At 44.6% G+C, this 13,569-nt stretch overlaps 7 non-coding genes across 7 annotated transcripts; all 7 read left to right on the top strand.

Annotated features, from left to right (window-relative positions):
• Positions 1–176: 176 nt before the first annotated feature.
• On the top strand, positions 177–367 carry LOC141274707 (U2 spliceosomal RNA). Its single transcript, XR_012322977.1, has one exon. It is a non-coding gene; the product is annotated as a U2 spliceosomal RNA (small nuclear RNA).
• Positions 368–1,482: 1,115 nt separating this feature from the next.
• On the top strand, positions 1,483–1,673 carry LOC141149787 (U2 spliceosomal RNA). Its single transcript, XR_012246072.1, has one exon. It is a non-coding gene; the product is annotated as a U2 spliceosomal RNA (small nuclear RNA).
• Positions 1,674–7,847: 6,174 nt separating this feature from the next.
• On the top strand, positions 7,848–8,037 carry LOC141150503 (U2 spliceosomal RNA). Its single transcript, XR_012246691.1, has one exon. It is a non-coding gene; the product is annotated as a U2 spliceosomal RNA (small nuclear RNA).
• Positions 8,038–9,152: 1,115 nt separating this feature from the next.
• On the top strand, positions 9,153–9,343 carry LOC141274706 (U2 spliceosomal RNA). Its single transcript, XR_012322976.1, has one exon. It is a non-coding gene; the product is annotated as a U2 spliceosomal RNA (small nuclear RNA).
• Positions 9,344–10,458: 1,115 nt separating this feature from the next.
• On the top strand, positions 10,459–10,649 carry LOC141274705 (U2 spliceosomal RNA). The gene has a single exon (XR_012322975.1). It is a non-coding gene; the product is annotated as a U2 spliceosomal RNA (small nuclear RNA).
• A 1,115-nt stretch (positions 10,650–11,764) lies between these two features.
• LOC141274704 (U2 spliceosomal RNA) lies at positions 11,765–11,955 on the top strand. The gene has a single exon (XR_012322974.1). It is a non-coding gene; the product is annotated as a U2 spliceosomal RNA (small nuclear RNA).
• A 1,112-nt stretch (positions 11,956–13,067) lies between these two features.
• Positions 13,068–13,258, top strand: LOC141274703 (U2 spliceosomal RNA). Its single transcript, XR_012322973.1, has one exon. It is a non-coding gene; the product is annotated as a U2 spliceosomal RNA (small nuclear RNA).
• Positions 13,259–13,569: the final 311 nt, after the last annotated feature.

Below are 13,569 nucleotides of genomic sequence, written 5' to 3'. Positions count from 1 at the left end.
GAGTTATGCAGATCTAAAACGCGTGGATTGCAGCAGCAGCAAGCCGAAAAGTGCAGGCATGTAAGGGATCTAGAGGTTGACAACATGTCTTCTTAACGGGAGTCCAGGAGCTCATCTCCACAAATGGACTTTTCAGGATCCTTGGGTGGCTCCGTAGTTTGAAACCAATTCTGGTTATCGCTTCTCGGCCTTTTGGCTAAGATCAAGTGTAGTATCTGTTCTTATCAGTTTAATATCTGATACGTCCCCTATCTGGGGACCATATATTAAATGGATTTTTAGAACAGGGAGATGGAAAAAGAGCTTGCTCTGTCCACTCCACGCATTGACCTGGTATTGCAGTATCTCCAGGACCGGTGCACCCCTTCTTTAATGCAGTTTCTAAAATCAGAAAGAATTGAATTCAATGTTTTTTGTTCATTTTGCTTGTTTGTCGGATTTTGGGATGGACTCTTTGGCTTTGCTTTTCTTCTCCTCATTGGATTTTTCATGTTCAAAGTTGCAGAAGCCAGATTACAAGCTCATTTTGGTTCAACTTCAGCAACTGTGCATTGCATTGCCATGTAATGTGATGCAATGCTATCTTTCTAGCTCTCCCTTTTTACTTCCTTTTGGATAAACAGACATATTAGGCAAGCATTTTGGAGCTTTCACCTAAATAACTACAGGTGGTGAGATAAGCTGCACAATATAATTGACCTTTCAGTATATTGTTGCACACACACCATCTATTTAGCAAATGCCCTTGTTATCAACAGCAGCCTTTTAAACTCACCTGAGCTAACAGGTATGTGTGCTGGTTACTCTGCTGCGCTTAAAATTTCTTTTTTGGTTTGCTACAATGCCTTTTCTGAAACGTTGTCTCCTTCTGCTGGAACACTGACTTCTTTCATTTAATGCCTGCAGACTATAAAAGAGAACCCAACCCAAAAAGTTTGGTTGATTAGTCTGTGGCATTCTGTTAAACTGTTGCTTATGGCGGTCTCTGTGAGCTTCTCAGCGACATTCAGCCAGCCAGGTATCCTGCCTGCAGTAGATGGAATGTGGCAATGGAACGCTGGCTGCGCGTGTCATAATAGGCTCTGAGCCTTTATATACCTGTGCACAGCAGCAGCCACCTTCAGTCTGCTGCTGGACAGCCATCAGCAGCAGCAGCAGGAGAGGTATGTAATCAGGAGCCCTCCTGCTAAGGGTAGACAGCTGCTCGTTCCACCCCACCCCCCGCCTTAATTGGTTCTCCTCCCTTCCAACGGTGTTGAGGCGGGTGGGAACAGCAGGGGGTGAAGGTGCTGTGTTTAAAGAGGTGGAGTTATGCAGATCTAAAACGCGTGGATTGCAGCAGCAGCAAGCCGAAAAGTGCAGGCATGTAAGGGATCTAGAGGTTGACAACATGTCTTCTTAACGGGAGTCCAGGAGCTCATCTCCACAAATGGACTTTTCAGGATCCTTGGGTGGCTCCGTAGTTTGAAACCAATTCTGGTTATCGCTTCTCGGCCTTTTGGCTAAGATCAAGTGTAGTATTTGTTCTTATCAGTTTAATATCTGATACGTCCCCTATCTGGGGACCATATATTAAATGGATTTTTAGAACAGGGAGATGGAAAAAGAGCTTGCTCTGTCCACTCCACGCATTGACCTGGTATTGCAGTATCTCCAGGACCGGTGCACCCCTTCTTTAATGCAGTTTCTAAAATCAGAAAGAATTGAATTCAATGTTTTTTGTTCATTTTGCTTGTTTGTCGGATTTTGGGATGGACTCTTTGGCTTTGCTTTTCTTCTCCACATTGGATTTTTCATGTTCAAAGTTGCAGAAGCCAGATTACAAGCTCATTTTGGTTCAACTTCAGCAACTGTGCATTGCATTGCCATGTAATGTGATGCAATGCTATCTTTCTAGCTCTCCCTTTTTACTTCCTTTTGGATAAACAGACATATTAGGCAAGCATTTTGGAGCTTTCACCTAAATAACTACAGGTGGTGAGATAAGCTGCACAATATAATTGACCTTTCAGTATATTGTTGCACACACACCATCTATTTAGCAAATGCCCTTGTTATCAACAGCAGCCTTTTAAACTCACCTGAGCTAACAGGTATGTGCGCTGGTTACTCTGCTGCGCTTAAAATTTCTTTTTTGGTTTGCTACAATGCCTTTTCTGAAACGTTGTCGCCTTCTGCTGGAATACTGACTTCTTTCATTTAATGCCTGCAGACTATAAAAGAGAACCCAACCCAAAAAGTTTGGTTGATTAGTCTGTGGCATTCTGTTAAACTGTTGCTTATGGCGGTCTCTGTGAGCTTCTCAGCGACATTCAGCCAGCCAGGTATCCTGCCTGCAGTAGATGGAATGTGGCAATGGAACGCTGGCTGCGCGTGTCATAATAGGCTCTGAGCCTTTATATACCTGTGCACAGCAGCAGCCACCTTCAGTCTGCTGCTGGACAGCCAGCAGCAGCAGCAGCAGGAGAGGTATGTAATCAGGAGCCCTCCTGCTAAGGGTAGACAGCTGCTCGTTCCACCCCACCCCCCGCCTTAATTGGTTCTCCTCCCTTCCAACGGTGTTGAGGCGGGTGGGAACAGCAGGGGGTGAAGGTGCTGTGTTTAAAGAGGTGGAGTTATGCAGATCTAAAACGCGTGGATTGCAGCAGCAGCAAGCCGAAAAGTGCAGGCATGTAAGGGATCTAGAGGTTGACAACATGTCTTCTTAACGGGAGTCCAGGAGCTCATCTCCACAAATGGACTTTTCAGGATCCTTGGGTGGCTCCGTAGTTTGAAACCAATTCTGGTTATCGCTTCTCGGCCTTTTGGCACGATCTATCAGGTTTACCTGTGTGGTCTTGCCTGTGAGGTGCTCTTGGTACCCTTTCTCTCGGCCTGGGGGGATCGTTCCTTTTCGGAGGGACTTAACCCCCCTGCTGCTATTGGGAGGAAGGATTAGTCCGGGAGCAACGGGAAGGGATCCCATGAAGGCTTGCGCCTTTCAGAGAGAAGAGTCGGTACGTTCCTGAGTGAAGGATGCCGGCAACGCTCACATATTCATCGGGTGATGCCCGGATGCGGAACACCGTGAGGATTGAAGTTGGAGCAGGATCGAGGACGGAGAAGAATTTGTATTACATCTGCCATAGGATTCTGCTTGGAGTTCTGGAGTTTCGGCGGGAAGACATATTCTGCTTCCAGGACAATGAGTACAAGGGGACTTACACCATCACCTTCAAGAGCCAGGGATGCTGTCACCAACTCGTACAAAAGGTAAATGAGAAAAACTACTTGGATGAATTGGATGGACTAACCTTTTGTCTCTTGTATGCCTATGACGAGATCCCTATCGTGGTGCATTTCCCGAACCCCTTTGTGGAAGCTGCAGACATCTCGACCTACCTTATCCGTTATTGTGACGATCTGAGATACCTGGGCACTGTGAAGAACGCGGTAGGCTTCTGGTGCGGCAAGAGGAGGTACATGGCCCGTCTAAAGAGGGACCCAAGCGGAGTGGGAGGAATGCTACACCCTCCCTCAACATTTGTGATCGGTAAGAGCAGAGGCTACTTATTTTACCCTGGAATGCCGGTATGTTGCAGGAACTGTGGACAAATGGGTCATACCCAAACGTCCTGCACGGGCAGGAAAGTAGACCGCTGCAATAATTGCAGCTGTTACGGACATTTAATGAAGGACTGTCCCGCTGGGAGGAAATGCAATCTTTGTGGTGAGGCGGGGCACATGTTCCGAGGATGCCCCAACAGGACCAGGACCAGGACCTACGCAGAAGCTGCATCTTCTGCAGCTGAGCCGATGCGCCCGCCGGTCTTCACTGGCGGGCCGGCGTCGGAGGGCGGTTCGAAGGGCGAGAAGGCTGGGATGGAGCAGGGAGCCGGAGGCCCCTCTGGGGCGGCCCCTGCATCGAAGTCCCTTAACGATGGGCGGACCTCGCATGGACCGGAGCGGAGGGGTCCTCCTTCTGGGAGGGTATCCTCCGTGTCGATGGTTCCCGATACCGATCCTGTTGGGCTGGAGGGTGGTGCCCCTGTGCGGTTGGCTACAGGGGACCACGCAGCGATGGCCTCAGGATCTTCCAGGGCGATTAGCCAGCCAGATGAGGGGGCTTTGCTTCTAGGTGGCGAACATCAGGGAATCGGTGTTGGTGATCTTATCCTGATGGACCAGTCTCTCCCGCTGGAGGAGGTGGAGGAAGAGGAGGACTGCACCAGTGACCTGGTGGAGTCTGCCCCGAAAAAGAGACGGAATGTCGAAGCCCCAGCATGTCCTGGAATGTGGCTGGGAACCGTGACCTACGAGGGGGCAACCGCCGGCTCACAGAATATCGAGTCGTTTGGGTCCTCTAGCCCGGATGTCCTGGAGCAATTTGACATACAGGGCTTTGAGTCAGGTGTCCTCATGGAAGATCCACCACCCTGACCTATGAATGCCGACATTAAGACTTGTCTCACTGAATGTGATGTCATTAAAGAGCCCAGTTCGTAGGGCTGCTCTATTCAAGTATTTAGAAACCGCTGACTTTGACATTTGTTTATTACAGGAATGCGGGATACAACATGCACTAAATTATAATGACATCAAGACAGATTGGAGACTGGGGCCCTCCATCTGGTCTGGCTCCAATGACAACAAGTCAGCGGGGGTGGGCTTCCTCTGTCGTGGGAGAAATATTACTGTAAATGCTGTCACAGAAATAGTACCAGGCAGAGTGGTTTTAGTGCATTTTAAATTTAATGGTTTTACCCTACGTGTAATGAATATTTATGCTCCCCCTGATAAGCAAGAGAGAATTAATTTATTTGGGATATTGCCATTGTACTGTACTGGGTCATCTCCCCTGATCGTAGGGGGTGATTTTAATTGTCTTTGTGCTAGTGAACAACGAGCGGGGGATGACTCTTTACGCAAATTGGATAAGTCATGTCATCTATTGAAAGATTTTATAACTGATTTTAAATTATGCGATGCGTGGAGGTCACTCCTGCCGACGGACCCTGGTTATACGTGGTCCGGAAGAGGGGTGTCCTCCAGGATCGATTTTATTTTCCTATCAGATGATTTTAACCCTGTAAAATGTGTTTTAATATCAAATATATTTTCTGACCATAAGGGCTTGGAGGTGCACCTAGAATACCGGGATGAACAGAGGGTCAACAGGGGCCTCTGGCGTCTAAGTACTTACCTGCTGGAGGACCCTCTGATTCGACAAGACTTTGGTAAAGCCTATCAAGCCTGGCGGCGACAAAAACCTTCTGATGCCCCTATGGTAACCTGGTGGGAAAATTTGAAAAAAAAAGTCAGAATGTTTTTTATAAAAGCAGGGAGACGTAAAGCTAGAGAGAAAAAAAGATGTTTTAGTGATCTTAACACCAAACTACAAACACTTTTTAAATTCAAAGAGCTAGGGGTGGAGGTGGGAGATGATATTGCTAGCCTAAAAACTGAAATCCAGAACTGCATAGACACAAAGGGGAAAGAGATTATTTTTAACTCTAGAGTGCAGCACTTGGAGGAGGGGGAGAAGTGCTCTCGCTTCTTCTTCAAAAAAGTCATGGATAAAAGAGAAGTGATCACAAATCTAGAGGGTGAAACATCTATGCAGGGAATGTTGAATGCTACTTTTAACTTTTATAAGCATCTTTTTAGTAAAAAGTGTATAGATGAGTCCTTTTTATCTGATGCTCTTAATGATCTCGATTTTAAGTTAAATTTTACAGACCAGGAGTTTTTAGAACGCAATATTGTTTTAGAGGAATTATTTTATGTTTTTAAAAGTTTCTCTAAGGGCAAAGCACCTGGGTGTGATGGACTACCTGTAGAGTTTTATCTTACTTTTTGGGACATTTTAAAAGAGGACCTTTTTATGCTTTTTAAAGAAGTTTTTATTTCTGAACAGTTGCCATTTCGTGGAGGAGAGGAGTGGTGTCTTTGATATATAAAAAAGGTGATCGCAGTGCTCTAGCGAATTGGAGACCCATAACTCTCCTAAACGTTGATTACAAGGTACTTGCTAAGGTGGTTGCAAACCGGCTCAGGAATGTCATTGCCAAACTAATCCAGCCTGAGCAGGTTTGTAGTGTACCAGGCAGAAGTATTTCAGAGGTTTTAAACGTATTAAGGGATGTAATTTGGTATTCCAGAGACCGGGGTCAAAATGTAGCCCTTTTAGCCCTAGATTTTGAAAAAGCTTTCGATAGAGTCTCTCATAGATTTCTTTTTAGAGTTTTAAAAAGAATGGGTATCCCTAATATGCTTTTAAATTGTATTAAGATTTTATATAAAAATTGTTTTAGTCAAATTTCTCTTAATGGCTTTTTAACAGATGGAGTTCCCCTTGAGTCCGGAGTGAAGCAGGGATGCCCCTTGTCGCCCATCCTGTTCATCTGCGCCATGGAGCCCCTGCTGAGCGCAATAAGAAAAGACAAAGTGATTAGAGGGGTTCCTGTTCCTGGCGGAGGTGGCAGTGATGTGAGAGTCTTTGGCTACATGGATGACGTGACGGTTGTGTGCGTGGACCCTGCTTCCCTCCGGAGGGCGGTGTTGCGCATTGATTTTTTTTCCCAGGCATCCGGTTTGAAACTTAATTTAAATAAATCTGAATGTCTGACTTTGGGATCCTGGGACACCGCCCAACTCCCGCAGCTCACTATAAAACGAGACAATGTAAAAATTCTTGGAGTTGTTTTTAACGAGGAGAATGTGGGAACTCAAAGCTGGGAGAATGTCATAGAAAAAATGTCAAAGAAAATATCATTTTGGGGTTTGAGGTCCCTAACAATGGAGGGGAAAATTTTAATTATAAAATCAGTGTTGTTACCCCTCATACTGTATATAGCTATGGTGTACCCCCCCTCTGATGTTTTAATTAAAAAAATGACTAGGATGATCTTTATGTTTTTATGGAACTCCAAAATGGAAAAATTAAGGCGAGAAATAATGAGGAAGAGTAAAATGAACGGCGGAAGGGATGTCCCCGACTTACATATTTATTTGTATTTAAATTATTTCTGCTTTTGTTTCAAACATTTTAATGGTAATAGTGCGCTAAGTTATTTTTTAAAATATACTTGTGGGATGATTTTTAAAAGATGGTTTAAGTTGTCGTTGAATTCCCCTGTTTTACTATGCCCCCCCAAACACCAAGCAATCTTAGAAAAGACTGTTCGATTTTATAGCCTTGGTGATTTTAATATGGACATTTTTAAAGACCGCAAGAAGCTTTTATCTTTTCTGAGGAGGAATGAAGATGTGACCCCCATAGTAAATTTCTCAGAAGAGAGATCGAAGCAAGTTTGGAAGAATGTCTTCGGGAAATTCTTAGCAAATGGACATAAGGATATCGCATGGATGGTGGTCCACCAGTGCCTCCCCACCAGAGAGTTTCAACACAGGAGAGGCCTGGTGGCCAGAGCAAAATGCCCCAGAGACTCATGTGTTTATGACGAAACCACCTTGCACCTTATGTGGAATTGCCCATTTGCACAGGAACTTTGGCACAAAGTTGGGATTCTTTTAAAATGGACTTGCGGTTTAAGAGATTTTAACCATGAATATGTTTTATATGGCCTTTTTAAATGTCCGACCCCTCAACAGTATTGTATATGTTGGTGTATGATTAACTGTTTTAAAGACGCCCTTTGGAAGGCACGCAATATTTTACTTTTTAAACGTGATGCTATTTCTGTGAAGGATTGTCTTAAAATTGCTTTTAGCCAGATGTATATTTATTACTTGAGGGATGTCAAATGTATTGGGAGAAGGGATGCCAATCGTATATGGGGTTTTTATGGGTGGAATTCTGTGTTTTAATAATGTATTGTTTGTGTTGTTGTTTTTGATTGTAGACCATCTTTTACGCACTTAATAAAATATGTTGAAACCTGATCTGTTCTTATCAGTTTAATATCTGATACGTCCCCTATCTGGGGACCATATATTAAATGGATTTTTAGAACAGGGAGATGGAAAAAGAGCTTGCTCTGTCCACTCCACGCATTGACCTGGTATTGCAGTATCTCCAGGACCGGTGCACCCCTTCTTTAATGCAGTTTCTAAATTCAGAAAGAATTGAATTCAATGTTTTTTGTTCATTTTGCTTGTTTGTCGGATTTTGGGATGGACTCTTTGGCTTTGCTTTTCTTCTCCTCATTGGATTTTTCATGTTCAAAGTTGCAGAAGCCAGATTACAAGCTCATTTTGGTTCAACTTCAGCAACTGTGCATTGCATTGCCATGTAATGTGATGCAATGCTATCTTTCTAGCTCTCCCTTTTTACTTCCTTTTGGATAAACAGACATATTAGGCAAGCATTTTGGAGCTTTCACCTAAATAACTACAGGTGGTGAGATAAGCTGCACAATATAATTGACCTTTCAGTATATTGTTGCACACACACCATCTATTTAGCAAATGCCCTTGTTATCAACAGCAGCCTTTTAAACTCACCTGAGCTAACAGGTATGTGCGCTGGTTACTCTGCTGCGCTTAAAATTTCTTTTTTGGTTTGCTACAATGCCTTTTCTGAAACGTTGTCTCCTTCTGCTGGAACACTGACTTCTTTCATTTAATGCCTGCAGACTATAAAAGAGAACCCAACCCAAAAAGTTTGGTTGATTAGTCTGTGGCATTCTGTTAAACTGTTGCTTATGGCGGTCTCTGTGAGCTTCTCAGCGACATTCAGCCAGCCAGGTATCCTGCCTGCAGTAGATGGAATGTGGCAATGGAACGCTGGCTGCGCGTGTCATAATAGGCTCTGAGCCTTTATATACCTGTGCACAGCAGCAGCCACCTTCAGTCTGCTGCTGGACAGCCAGCAGCAGCAGCAGCAGGAGAGGTATGTAATCAGGAGCCCTCCTGCTAAGGGTAGACAGCTGCTCGTTCCACCCCACCCCCCACCTTAATTGGTTCTCCTCGTTTCCAACGGTGTTGAGGCGGGTGGGAACAGCAGGGGGTGAAGGTGCTGTGTTTAAAGAGGTGGAGTTATGCAGATCTAAAACGCGTGGATTGCAGCAGCAGCAAGCCGAAAAGTGCAGGCATGTAAGGGATCTAGAGGTTGACAACATGTCTTCTTAACGGGAGTCCAGGAGCTCATCTCCACAAATGGACTTTTCAGGATCCTTGGGTGGCTCCGTAGTTTGAAACCAATTCTGGTTATCGCTTCTCGGCCTTTTGGCTAAGATCAAGTGTAGTATCTGTTCTTATCAGTTTAATATCTGATACGTCCCCTATCTGGGGACCATATATTAAATGGATTTTTAGAACAGGGAGATGGAAAAAGAGCTTGCTCTGTCCACTCCACGCATTGACCTGGTATTGCAGTATCTCCAGGACCGGTGCACCCCTTCTTTAATGCAGTTTCTAAAATCAGAAAGAATTGAATTCAATGTTTTTTGTTCATTTTGCTTGTTTGTCGGATTTTGGGATGGACTCTTTGGCTTTGCTTTTCTTCTCCTCATTGGATTTTTCATGTTCAAAGTTGCAGAAGCCAGATTACAAGCTCATTTTGGTTCAACTTCAGCAACTGTGCATTGCATTGCCATGTAATGTGATGCAATGCTATCTTTCTAGCTCTCCCTTTTTACTTCCTTTTGGATAAACAGACATATTAGGCAAGCATTTTGGAGCTTTCACCTAAATAACTACAGGTGGTGAGATAAGCTGCACAATATAATTGACCTTTCAGTATATTGTTGCACACACACCATCTATTTAGCAAATGCCCTTGTTATCAACAGCAGCCTTTTAAACTCACCTGAGCTAACAGGTATGTGCGCTGGTTACTCTGCTGCGCTTAAAATTTCTTTTTTGGTTTGCTACAATGCCTTTTCTGAAACGTTGTCTCCTTCTGCTGGAACACTGACTTCTTTCATTTAATGCCTGCAGACTATAAAAGAGAACCCAACCCAAAAAGTTTGGTTGATTAGTCTGTGGCATTCTGTTAAACTGTTGCTTATGGCGGTCTCTGTGAGCTTCTCAGCGACATTCAGCCAGCCAGGTATCCTGCCTGCAGTAGATGGAATGTGGCAATGGAACGCTGGCTGCGCGTGTCATAATAGGCTCTGAGCCTTTATATACCTGTGCACAGCAGCAGCCACCTTCAGTCTGCTGCTGGACAGCCAGCAGCAGCAGCAGCAGGAGAGGTATGTAATCAGGAGCCCTCCTGCTAAGGGTAGACAGCTGCTCGTTCCACCCCACCCCCCGCCTTAATTGGTTCTCCTCCCTTCCAACGGTGTTGAGGCGGGTGGGAACAGCAGGGGGTGAAGGTGCTGTGTTTAAAGAGGTGGAGTTATGCAGATCTAAAACGCGTGGATTGCAGCAGCAGCAAGCCGAAAAGTGCAGGCATGTAAGGGATCTAGAGGTTGACAACATGTCTTCTTAACGGGAGTCCAGGAGCTCATCTCCACAAATGGACTTTTCAGGATCCTTGGGTGGCTCCGTAGTTTGAAACCAATTCTGGTTATCGCTTCTCGGCCTTTTGGCTAAGATCAAGTGTAGTATCTGTTCTTATCAGTTTAATATCTGATACGTCCCCTATCTGGGGACCATATATTAAATGGATTTTTAGAACAGGGAGATGGAAAAAGAGCTTGCTCTGTCCACTCCACGCATTGACCTGGTATTGCAGTATCTCCAGGACCGGTGCACCCCTTCTTTAATGCAGTTTCTAAAATCAGAAAGAATTGAATTCAATGTTTTTTGTTCATTTTGCTTGTTTGTCGGATTTTGGGATGGACTCTTTGGCTTTGCTTTTCTTCTCCTCATTGGATTTTTCATGTTCAAAGTTGCAGAAGCCAGATTACAAGCTCATTTTGGTTCAACTTCAGCAACTGTGCATTGCATTGCCATGTAATGTGTTGCAATGCTATCTTTCTAGCTCTCCCTTTTTACTTCCTTTTGGATAAACAGACATATTAGGCAAGCATTTTGGAGCTTTCACCTAAATAACTACAGGTGGTGAGATAAGCTGCACAATATAATTGACCTTTCAGTATATTGTTGCACACACACCATCTATTTAGCAAATGCCCTTGTTATCAACAGCAGCCTTTTAAACTCACCTGAGCTAACAGGTATGTGCGCTGGTTACTCTGCTGCGCTTAAAATTTCTTTTTTGGTTTGCTACAATGCCTTTTCTGAAACGTTGTCTCCTTCTGCTGGAACACTGACTTCTTTCATTTAATGCCTGCAGACTATAAAAGAGAACCCAACCCAAAAAGTTTGGTTGATTAGTCTGTGGCATTCTGTTAAACTGTTGCTTATGGCGGTCTCTGTGAGCTTCTCAGCGACATTCAGCCAGCCAGGTATCCTGCCTGCAGTAGATGGAATGTGGCAATGGAACGCTGGCTGCGCGTGTCATAATAGGCTCTGAGCCTTTATATACCTGTGCACAGCAGCAGCCACCTTCAGTCTGCTGCTGGACAGCCAGCAGCAGCAGCAGCAGGAGAGGTATGTAATCAGGAGCCCTCCTGCTAAGGGTAGACAGCTGCTCGTTCCACCCCACCCCCCGCCTTAATTGGTTCTCCTCCCTTCCAACGGTGTTGAGGCGGGTGGGAACAGCAGGGGGTGAAGGTGCTGTGTTTAAAGAGGTGGAGTTATGCAGATCTAAAACGCGTGGATTGCAGCAGCAGCAAGCCGAAAAGTGCAGGCATGTAAGGGATCTAGAGGTTGACAACATGTCTTCTTAACGGGAGTCCAGGAGCTCATTTCCACAAATGGACTTTTCAGGATCCTTGGGTGGCTCCATAGTTTGAAACCAATTCTGGTTATCGCTTCTCGGCCTTTTGGCTAAGATCAAGTGTAGTATCTGTTCTTATCAGTTTAATATCTGATACGTCCCCTATCTGGGGACCATATATTAAATGGATTTTTAGAACAGGGAGATGGAAAAAGAGCTTGCTCTGTCCACTCCACGCATTGACCTGGTATTGCAGTATCTCCAGGACCGGTGCACCCCTTCTTTAATGCAGTTTCTAAAATCAGAAAGAATTGAATTCAATGTTTTTTGTTCATTTTGCTTGTTTGTCGGATTTTGGGATGGACTCTTTGGCTTTGCTTTTCTTCTCCTCATTGGATTTTTCATGTTCAAAGTTGCAGAAGCCAGATTACAAGCTCATTTTGGTTCAACTTCAGCAACTGTGCATTGCATTGCCATGTAATGTGATGCAATGCTATCTTTCTAGCTCTCCCTTTTTACTTCCTTTTGGATAAACAGACATATTAGGCAAGCATTTTGGAGCTTTCACCTAAATAACTACAGGTGGTGAGATAAGCTGCACAATATAATTGACCTTTCAATATATTGTTGCACACACACCATCTATTTAGCAAATGCCCTTGTTATCAACAGCAGCCTTTTAAACTCACCTGAGCTAACAGGTATGTGCGCTGGTTACTCTGCTGCGCTTAAAATTTCTTTTTTGGTTTGCTACAATGCCTTTTCTGAAACGTTGTCTCCTTCTGCTGGAACACTGACTTCTTTCATTTAATGCCTGCAGACTATAAAAGAGAACCCAACCCAAAAAGTTTGGTTGATTAGTCTGTGGCATTCTGTTAAACTGTTGCTTATGGCGGTCTCTGTGAGCTTCTCAGCGACATTCAGCCAGCCAGGTATCCTGCCTGCAGTAGATGGAATGTGGCAATGGAACGCTGGCTGCGCGTGTCATAATAGGCTCTGAGCCTTTATATACCTGTGCACAGCAGCAGCCACCTTCAGTCTGCTGCTGGACAGCCAGCAGCAGCAGCAGGAGAGGTATGTAATCAGGAGCCCTCCTGCTAAGGGTAGACAGCTGCTCGTTCCACCCCACCCCCCGCCTTAATTGGTTCTCCTCCCTTCCAACGGTGTTGAGGCGGGTGGGAACAGCAGGGGGTGAAGGTGCTGTGTTTAAAGAGGTGGAGTTATGCAGATCTAAAACGCGTGGATTGCAGCAGCAGCAAGCCGAAAAGTGCAGGCATGTAAGGGATCTAGAGGTTGACAACATGTCTTCTTAACGGGAGTCCAGGAGCTCATCTCCACAAATGGACTTTTCAGGATCCTTGGGTGGCTCCGTAGTTTGAAACCAATTCTGGTTATCGCTTCTCGGCCTTTTGGCTAAGATCAAGTGTAGTATCTGTTCTTATCAGTTTAATATCTGATACGTCCCCTATCTGGGGACCATATATTAAATGGATTTTTAGAACAGGGAGATGGAAAAAGAGCTTGCTCTGTCCACTCCACGCATTGACCTGGTATTGCAGTATCTCCAGGACCGGTGCACCCCTTCTTTAATTCAGTTTCTAAAATCAGAAAGAATTGAATTCAATGTTTTTTGTTCATTTTGCTTGTTTGTCGGATTTTGGGATGGACTCTTTGGCTTTGCTTTTCTTCTCCTCATTGGATTTTTCATGTTCAAAGTTGCAGAAGCCAGATTACAAGCTCATTTTGGTTCAACTTCAGCAACTGTGCATTGCATTGCCATGTAATGTGATGCAATGCTATCTTTCTAGCTCTCCCTTTTTACTTCCTTTTGGATAAACAGACATATTAGGCAAGCATTTTGGAGCTTTCACCTAAATAACTACAGGTGGTGAGAT

This window comes from Phyllobates terribilis, unplaced genomic scaffold, assembly GCF_046119375.1.
Source record: "Phyllobates terribilis strain yellow unplaced genomic scaffold, ASM4611937v1 Scaffold_5__5_contigs__length_657084704, whole genome shotgun sequence".
Lineage (NCBI taxonomy): Eukaryota > Metazoa > Chordata > Amphibia > Anura > Dendrobatidae > Phyllobates > Phyllobates terribilis.
Note: the sequence above shows the minus strand (reverse complement) of the source record. Positions and strands in the feature narration are given on the sequence as shown.